The sequence below is a fragment of the Salvelinus fontinalis genome, chromosome 6 (genome assembly GCF_029448725.1).
Source record: "Salvelinus fontinalis isolate EN_2023a chromosome 6, ASM2944872v1, whole genome shotgun sequence".
NCBI classification, from domain to species: Eukaryota; Metazoa; Chordata; class Actinopteri; order Salmoniformes; family Salmonidae; genus Salvelinus; species Salvelinus fontinalis.
In genome coordinates, this window is record NC_074670.1 from 32,047,834 (window position 1) to 32,055,333 (window position 7,500).

A 7,500-nucleotide genomic window follows, 5' to 3' on the forward strand; every position below is an offset into this window, starting at 1 on the left:
AGAACAATGAAGAATCATTAGGATAGCAGATTAAGCGAAGTGCTAATTGCTAAACTAATGCAAATTTCTCCGAAGTGAAGATATGACTCATTGTGGTGCTTCGTAGAAACATTGACTAATCTACGAGAGGAGATTTGGGGAACATAGGCAGCTCGCACCACTCGTCTTTATGGCCAGGGATTGAGAAATAATCACCACAATCAGATTACATATGTGTGTGTGCTCACTGAATATGAGTCATTTAAACTGGTAATAAGTTGCGGCTTTGTGCACAGGGACACTTAATTGGCGTAACATGTTAGGCTATGGGAAACATCCCCTTCAATGTTTCTCATATCATTCTTTCGACATGGGTTACTATTTTTGTAGAGTATTGATTCATTTCCATGGAAAGTTTGGTTGTTGTTAGCCTAGGCCTATTGCAGGGTATTCAACTCTTACCCTACAAGGTGCGGAGTACTGCTGCTTTTCTGTTCTACCTAATTAGTAATTGCACCTGTAAAGGACGTCACGCTTCCTGCTTAGTGAGTACCACTTCCTCTTGATTCGGCTCACACTGAGGCTCGAACCCAGGACCTCTGTCTTGCTACGACACGCCACCGCCCTCCTGAAGCGTCTTACCAGTTTGGCGCCACGCAAAAAGCTAGCTATTCGCTGGCGCAAGTGGGGACACTTCAGACTGAGGAGTAAGTTTTGCACATCTCCATGTGCTCCATACCCACCTGGTGTCCCAGGTCTAAATCAGTCCCTGATTAGAGGGGAAGAATTCAAAAAAGCAGTGAAACGGGCTTCAAGGTCCAGATTCGATTTTTTTGTTTTTTTGTTGTGGCTCTCATTAGCCAAAATCTAGGGAAAACACTGCAGACCCCTAAACCTCCCAGACACAGACATGACAATCCTCAGGTTTGGGGAGTAACTGATTACATGTAATCTGATTACAAAAAACCGAACTGTAATGAGTTGAGTTACCAGCAAAAATATTGTAATCAGATTACAGATACTTTTTGAAAAACTAGATTATTACTTCTTTGATTACTTTTGAATTCAGAAAGGATGCAAAAAAAATACATTATGACACCTTTCTGTTTCCTCAGTGACATTCAATTCTGCATTGAAAAAAGGTGCAAGTTTAAATGTATTCCAGTCCGACCTAAAGTCAGAAACCACTATGATGACACACCAAATGCGTTTGATGGATCCTTTTTGTCTTTTTCTAATGTTTCTGAAGGGGAAAGTCATCCAAAAGTTACTGAAAGTGATCAGATTACGTTACAGATTACAATTGTGGACAGGTAACTGATTACAGGTAACTGATTTAGAAAGTAGTCTACCTAACCCTGCCAATCATCCCATCTCTCCAACAATGCCCTGTTTCCTTCCTTCGGCTGCTCTGGGCTTCTCTTTGGCTGCGGTTGCCAGATCTGAGGGAAAAGCCCCCTTAAACTCATGCTATTGATGCCAAAATGGGTGCCAGACCAGGGAAAGGACGAGCAGGGGAAATGACACTCTTTGATGAGGAGCTCAGTCTGCCTGTGTCTGTGTGTGTGTGAGTGTGTGTGTATCTCTTTGTACCGCCTGTGTGTGACCGCTGTGTATACACACGGGACTAGGCTTGTGGGGGGCACAGAGTGGGGGGAGAGGGGGATAGTGGGTAAGGGTTTGGTGGTTAACCCCAAACATTAGAGGGAGAAATGCTCCTGTCTCATGTGCCTGGTGTGTGGGTGCTTTACGGCCTTCCTAGGCAGGAACCAGAGAGGAAGCTGGGGGGAAGGAAGTCCTGTAACTACCCCCAGAACACCCTCACACCACTGGAGAGTAGAGAGGAGGACAGACCACCCAGAGAGAGAAAGAGAGAGAGAGAGAGAGAGAGAGAGAGAGAGAGAGAGAGAGAGAGAGAGAGAGAGAGAGAGAGAGAGAGAGAGAGAGAGAGAGAGAGAGAGAGAGAGAGAGAGAGAGAGAGAGAGAGACAGACAGACAGACAGACAGACAGACAGACAGACAGACAGACAGACAGACAGACAGACAGACAGACAGACAGACAGACAGACTTGGAGGCACACACTAGTATTTATAACAATAACTTATGCGTCCCTTTCAGACTGTACCTTGCAGGCACCAAACATTAATTCAAGCTTCTACTATACAATGAGCCCAAAAATTCCACATAATCCACAAACTAATGGGAATCAGAGTATTTTCTATCAAAACAGTATGGGAATTACCACAGGAAATAAGCCCAACTGCAGAGGGTTAATTGAGGTTAATTGAGGACAAACATCCATTGGTTCATAGAAAATGAATTCATAGATATATACATACATAAAGGCTCCAAGGGGACAACATACGGCATATCTAAGTCACTTGGTGTGTAATGCTAGAGAGGGCAACACACAGACGAGGTTAAACACAGCTGATTAAAAAGCAGTTGGTAACTGCAGAAACCATACACTCACTGCCTTTAGTGATGTGGGAAACAGAGAATGCGCTGTCGGAGCTCTCTCATCTCTACCCACAGCAGTATGTAGGCACACACACACACACACACACACACACACACACACACACACACACACACACACACACACACACACACACACACACACACACACACACACACACACACACACACACACACACACACACACACACACACACACACACACACACACACACACAGAATTTACACACTGTCACGATTTACTGATTTAATAGTCTACTCACATGCTGAAGCATTGGGCTATGTCGTTGTGCTACCGTTTCTACCATGGGTTGGCAAACACACTCACTCTCTCAGCTCCTGGGTTAGGCAGTGCCAGACATTAGGGGGGTAACTGATCAGGCCTGTGTCTTTGGATGGCTGCCATTTTGGCTCTAACTAGAAACACTGGCATCAGTTCCAGGAATGCCACCTGCACTTGATTCTAATCACGGTGCTCAGTTTCCGGATGATGGTTTACATACATACGTTCTCTTCCTATTCTGATCTCTGTTCCTTTATGATCACTGGGCAATAAAATGACTGAATGACTTTCCACAATATGTTTTTCATACATCCTTGAAGTCTTAATTGATCAGTGGCCATGTATAAATCTGACTATGGCAAATGGTGTTGTTGGAGGTGGTTGAGGAGAGAGGGTGAGGAGGAGAGAGGGAGAGGAGGAGAGATGGAGAGAAGGAGAGAGGGGTAGGACGAGAGATGGAGAGGAGGAGAGAGGGAGAGAAAGCGAGAGGGAGAGGAGGAGAGAGTGAGGGAGGGAGAGAATGAGAGAGGGAGAGGAGGAGAGAGGAAGAGGAGAGAAGGTGAGAGGGAGAGAAGAAGAGAGGGAGAGAGGGAAAGAAGGAGAGAGGGAGAGGAGGAGAGAGGGAGAGAAGGAGAGAGGGAGAGAAGGAAAGAATGAGAGAGGGAGAGGAGGAGAGAGGTTGAGAAAGGCAAGAGGGAGAGGAGAAGGGAGAGGAGAGAGGGATAGAAGGTGATTGGGAGAGTAGGAGAGAGGTAAAGGAGAGAGCGAGAGAAGGCGAGAGGGAGAGGAGGAAGGGGGAGAGAAGGAAAGAATGAGAGAGGGAGAGGAGGAGAGATGTTGAGAAAGGCAAGAGGGAGAGGAGAAGGGAGAGGAGAGAGGGATAGAAGGTGATTGGGAGAGTAGGAGAGAGGTAAAGGAGAGAGCGAGAGAAGGCGAGAGGGAGAGGAGGAAGGGGGAGAGAAGGAAAGAATGAGAGAGGGAGAGGAGGAGAGAGGGAGAGGGAAGGAGAGAGGGAGAAGGCAAGAGGGAGAGGAGAAGGGAGAGGAGAGAGGGATTAGAAGGCGATTGGGAGAGTAGGAGAGAGGTAAAGGAGAGAGGGAGAGATGGCGAGAGGGAGGAGGAAGGGGGAGAAGAGAGAGAAGGTGAGTGGGAGAGGAAGACAGAAGAAGAGTGGGTTATTAGGAGATTGATGGAAAGTCCCTTAGTCTCTGGCCAAGTCAGTAAGTTCCACTGACTGGATCTGTCTCCAGCTGGGCTGTGACTCACTGTGGCATCATGGTGCTGAGACACAGTCAGGCGACGCAGACGGAGAGGGTCACTAACGCTAAGACCAGACTACATGCACAAGAGCACCGATACAATTCTAGTCAATTCACACCAGGCATCCGGGCAGCATGGTAACAGGTATTAAAACTCTAGTCCAGTACAACGACCTAAACCTCTAACCACACCCGCGTCCATTTAACTATTAGCAGAGTGTGAATTCAGTTTGGATACAGTGAAAGAATGGCGGAACACAGCGAACATTCAGTTTGGATACCAAGCAAGTCTCTGGTAGACCCTGCTTTACTGACTTGAGTCATTTCTTGTCAATCCGTTCCTTCTGCTGAAATGAACACCGGTCATTTTGAAACTTCTTGTTTTATCACACCCTCTCAATGTTCCTCATGTGTAGGTGTTTACTTTGTGCATGTGAACATGTGTGGACGCGTTAACCGTTGTTTTTTGGTGCTTCGCCTGACTGTGTGGGCCTAGCTAATTCAAGTCATCTTCACATGATCCACGACAGCATCTTTATGAGGTTATTGACCAAACTCTTTCGTCTAGCTCCCCGTCTTTCTATCGTTCTCCTCTCCTCCAGGTTCCTCCTCCCTAATTTCTTGTCCCTCCTTTCTCTCAGTCCTTGTCCCTCTGGCTCCACCGGTCTGCAGCAACATCAAAGGTACAGAAAGCATCCACAACTACTACAACCATTAACTCGATACGTTGTTTTGGTCCAAAGAGTACACTTCGTACCCTTCACCTCATCTACACCACCACACAAGCGCTCACTCCACCACACACAGCCATTTTGTAGCTGTTGCTCAGGATCCAAGCAACTGTTGCACAGTGGGAGTGTCTTTGATCTATGCTGTGTTGAGGTGTTTATGTGTCCTCAGTCATTTAGTGGTCCTCAGAAGACTTCATTAATAGTGAGGGGTTGGGAGGAGGCTGTTTACCTCTCCACGTAGTCTTTATAGAGATGCAGTAGATTGACCGGTGCAGCTCGACTGATACTGATTCATCTGTTGAATCAATCTGTCTTGTGTGTGTGTGTGTGTGTGTGTGTGTGTGTGTGTGTGTGTGTGTGTGTGTGTATCTTTGTGTCTGTGTGTGTGGGTATGTTTATTTATTTAACCCTTATTGTACCGGGTAAGTTGACTGAGAACACATTCTCTGTTGGTTGAGGGGGTTGGGGAGCGACCCCATTCCTGATTTGACTTCTCACTCCTGTGTATGTGTGTTTGTCTGTGTATGTGTGTGTGGGTGTTTGTCTGTGTATGTGTGTTTGTTTGTGTGCTTGAAAGCAGAACCTTACATTTTAATCCCTTGCTTTCGATTGTGTCTTATTTGGAGTGACTCACGCTGTAGTTGTGAAACCATAGCTGTATTATTGCTGACTAATGGCCCTGCATTAAGTAAGATTACAGCCATTTTCACTGGGTTGAGTAACATACATGGGTTTGATATGGAAGGAGAAACGCATGCTGAGACAGACAAAGGATAATGACTCTTGGGGTGGTCGATACTCTGAAGTGGCTTTCCCTCCTCACCTCCTGTCCTTCATCTGAACTGATCTGACAAGGCACCTACTCCAGTAACACGTTTAAAGGCATCATCCTCTAGCAGGGACAGTTCAACAACACACTCTATCAGCCTGATGGGGATTCTTATGGACTAGAGGGCTCTTGGCAGGCTTCCATAATAATCCCGCTTGGGAGGTTTCCTCACAATGCCACCATAGACGTTTTCAAGTAGGAGTTTTTTCCACAGAGCTCACCAGATACGCTCTTGGGAAGACTGATGTCACAGAGGGAATTCTAGACAAACTGACGTAAACAATGATAGTTGTGTTTGTTTCCCCTTGAGACTGGATTAGCTGACTGGTATTGCCTTGTCCACACCCTAACAACCTGGGTTTATGATGTGTGTGTGAGAGTGTGTGAGACGGTGTGTGTGAGAGTGTGTGAGACGGTGTGTGTGAGAATGTGTTGTCTTTGTGTATTAATCCATAAATCTGGTTCTTTGTTTTCTGATCTTTGTTGTTCTCCATGCTGTCTGGGTTTGTGTTTTGAGAGTGAATGTGTGTGTGTGTGTGTGTTTGTGTGTCTGCCTGCCTGTCAGCATGCCTCCAGTACGTTTACATCCAATATGCTTGTATATCTTGTGTACATATTGTGTGTTTACATGTGTGTATATGTGAATCTTGCAGATTGCAGCCAAGCTGGCTCGTGCGGGGGACTTCCTCCTCTCAACCTGTTGTGGTTAAAAAGAGGAGCACCTTGAACCAAAAACGTTCTCTCCCTTTTCTTTCTTGGTTTGTTGTGTCTCGTCTCTGAAGTACAGTTAGAGAGACTCTTCTTTCATCCTGCGAGTAGGAGGAGCGGTGTGGTGTTTGAAGCTGGCGTCTTTCCCAAAAACACCGGGCACACCTGTAGTCTAAATTGCCAGTCTTGTCCCCTATCCCCCTCTTCTGTACTAACCAACTCCCCTTTAGCCTCAAAACACTTCCGTCCACACTTCAAAGCACCCTCAATCAAAAGCACGTCTCTCGCTATTTTGACAATAGGGCCCAGGAGACAAAATCAACAAGCTCTCACAGTCTAACTGCAGAATTAGACATTTATCCACGTTTCTCCAAACGTCAAATTTAGAAGGTTAGGTGTTAAGGTTTTGGATATGGTTAAAACATTAAGTTTAGGCATTCATTCATTCATACATTTAAAAAAATAAAAGTGTCCACCACTGGGATCAAAACACAACCTTCTGATCTAATCCCATGAATCTGGATCAGAAAGTTGTCTGTTTGATGCCAGTGGTCAACCTGGACTCAGGGGTAAATGTAACATAGTAAATGTAAATTAGAATGATATGTATGTTTCGTATGGTATGTATTCATTTGTGGATGTCCATCGTTCATTTCATATGATATGTTAGGAATTGCAATTCGTACAATAGGTTTCGAATTAGCAAAACGTATGATATGTTACGAATTCATTTTTTTGTGGCTAACATTAGCGAGGTGGCTAACGTTAGCTAGGTGGCTTAGGTTAGGGTTAAAGTTAGGGTCAAGGTTAGGAGTTAGGTTAAAGGGGTAAGGTTAGGGTTAGGGGAAGGGTTAGCTAACAAGCTAAGTAGTTTCAAAGTAGCTAAAAAGTAGTAAGTAGTTGCAAAGTTGCTAAAGTTGTCCTTGATGAGATTCAAACAAGCAACCTTTGGACCCATCCACCCCGATCTTCTGTTTTGTGTAACCACACCAAATGTAACATATCATACTAATTTGAGTGTCCAGGATTTACATTTACTATATTACGTCTAGTCTATGAGACCAGGCTGCAGTGGGGAACACTTGTTTAAAAATATATATATATTACCCTATCCCAAACCTTAACCCTTACCTTAGCCATTCAGAATGATGTCTAAACTTAACGTTTTAACCCTATACAAAACCTTAACCGTGACCTTCTAAATTGTACTTTTGGAACAACTTCAAAATGTG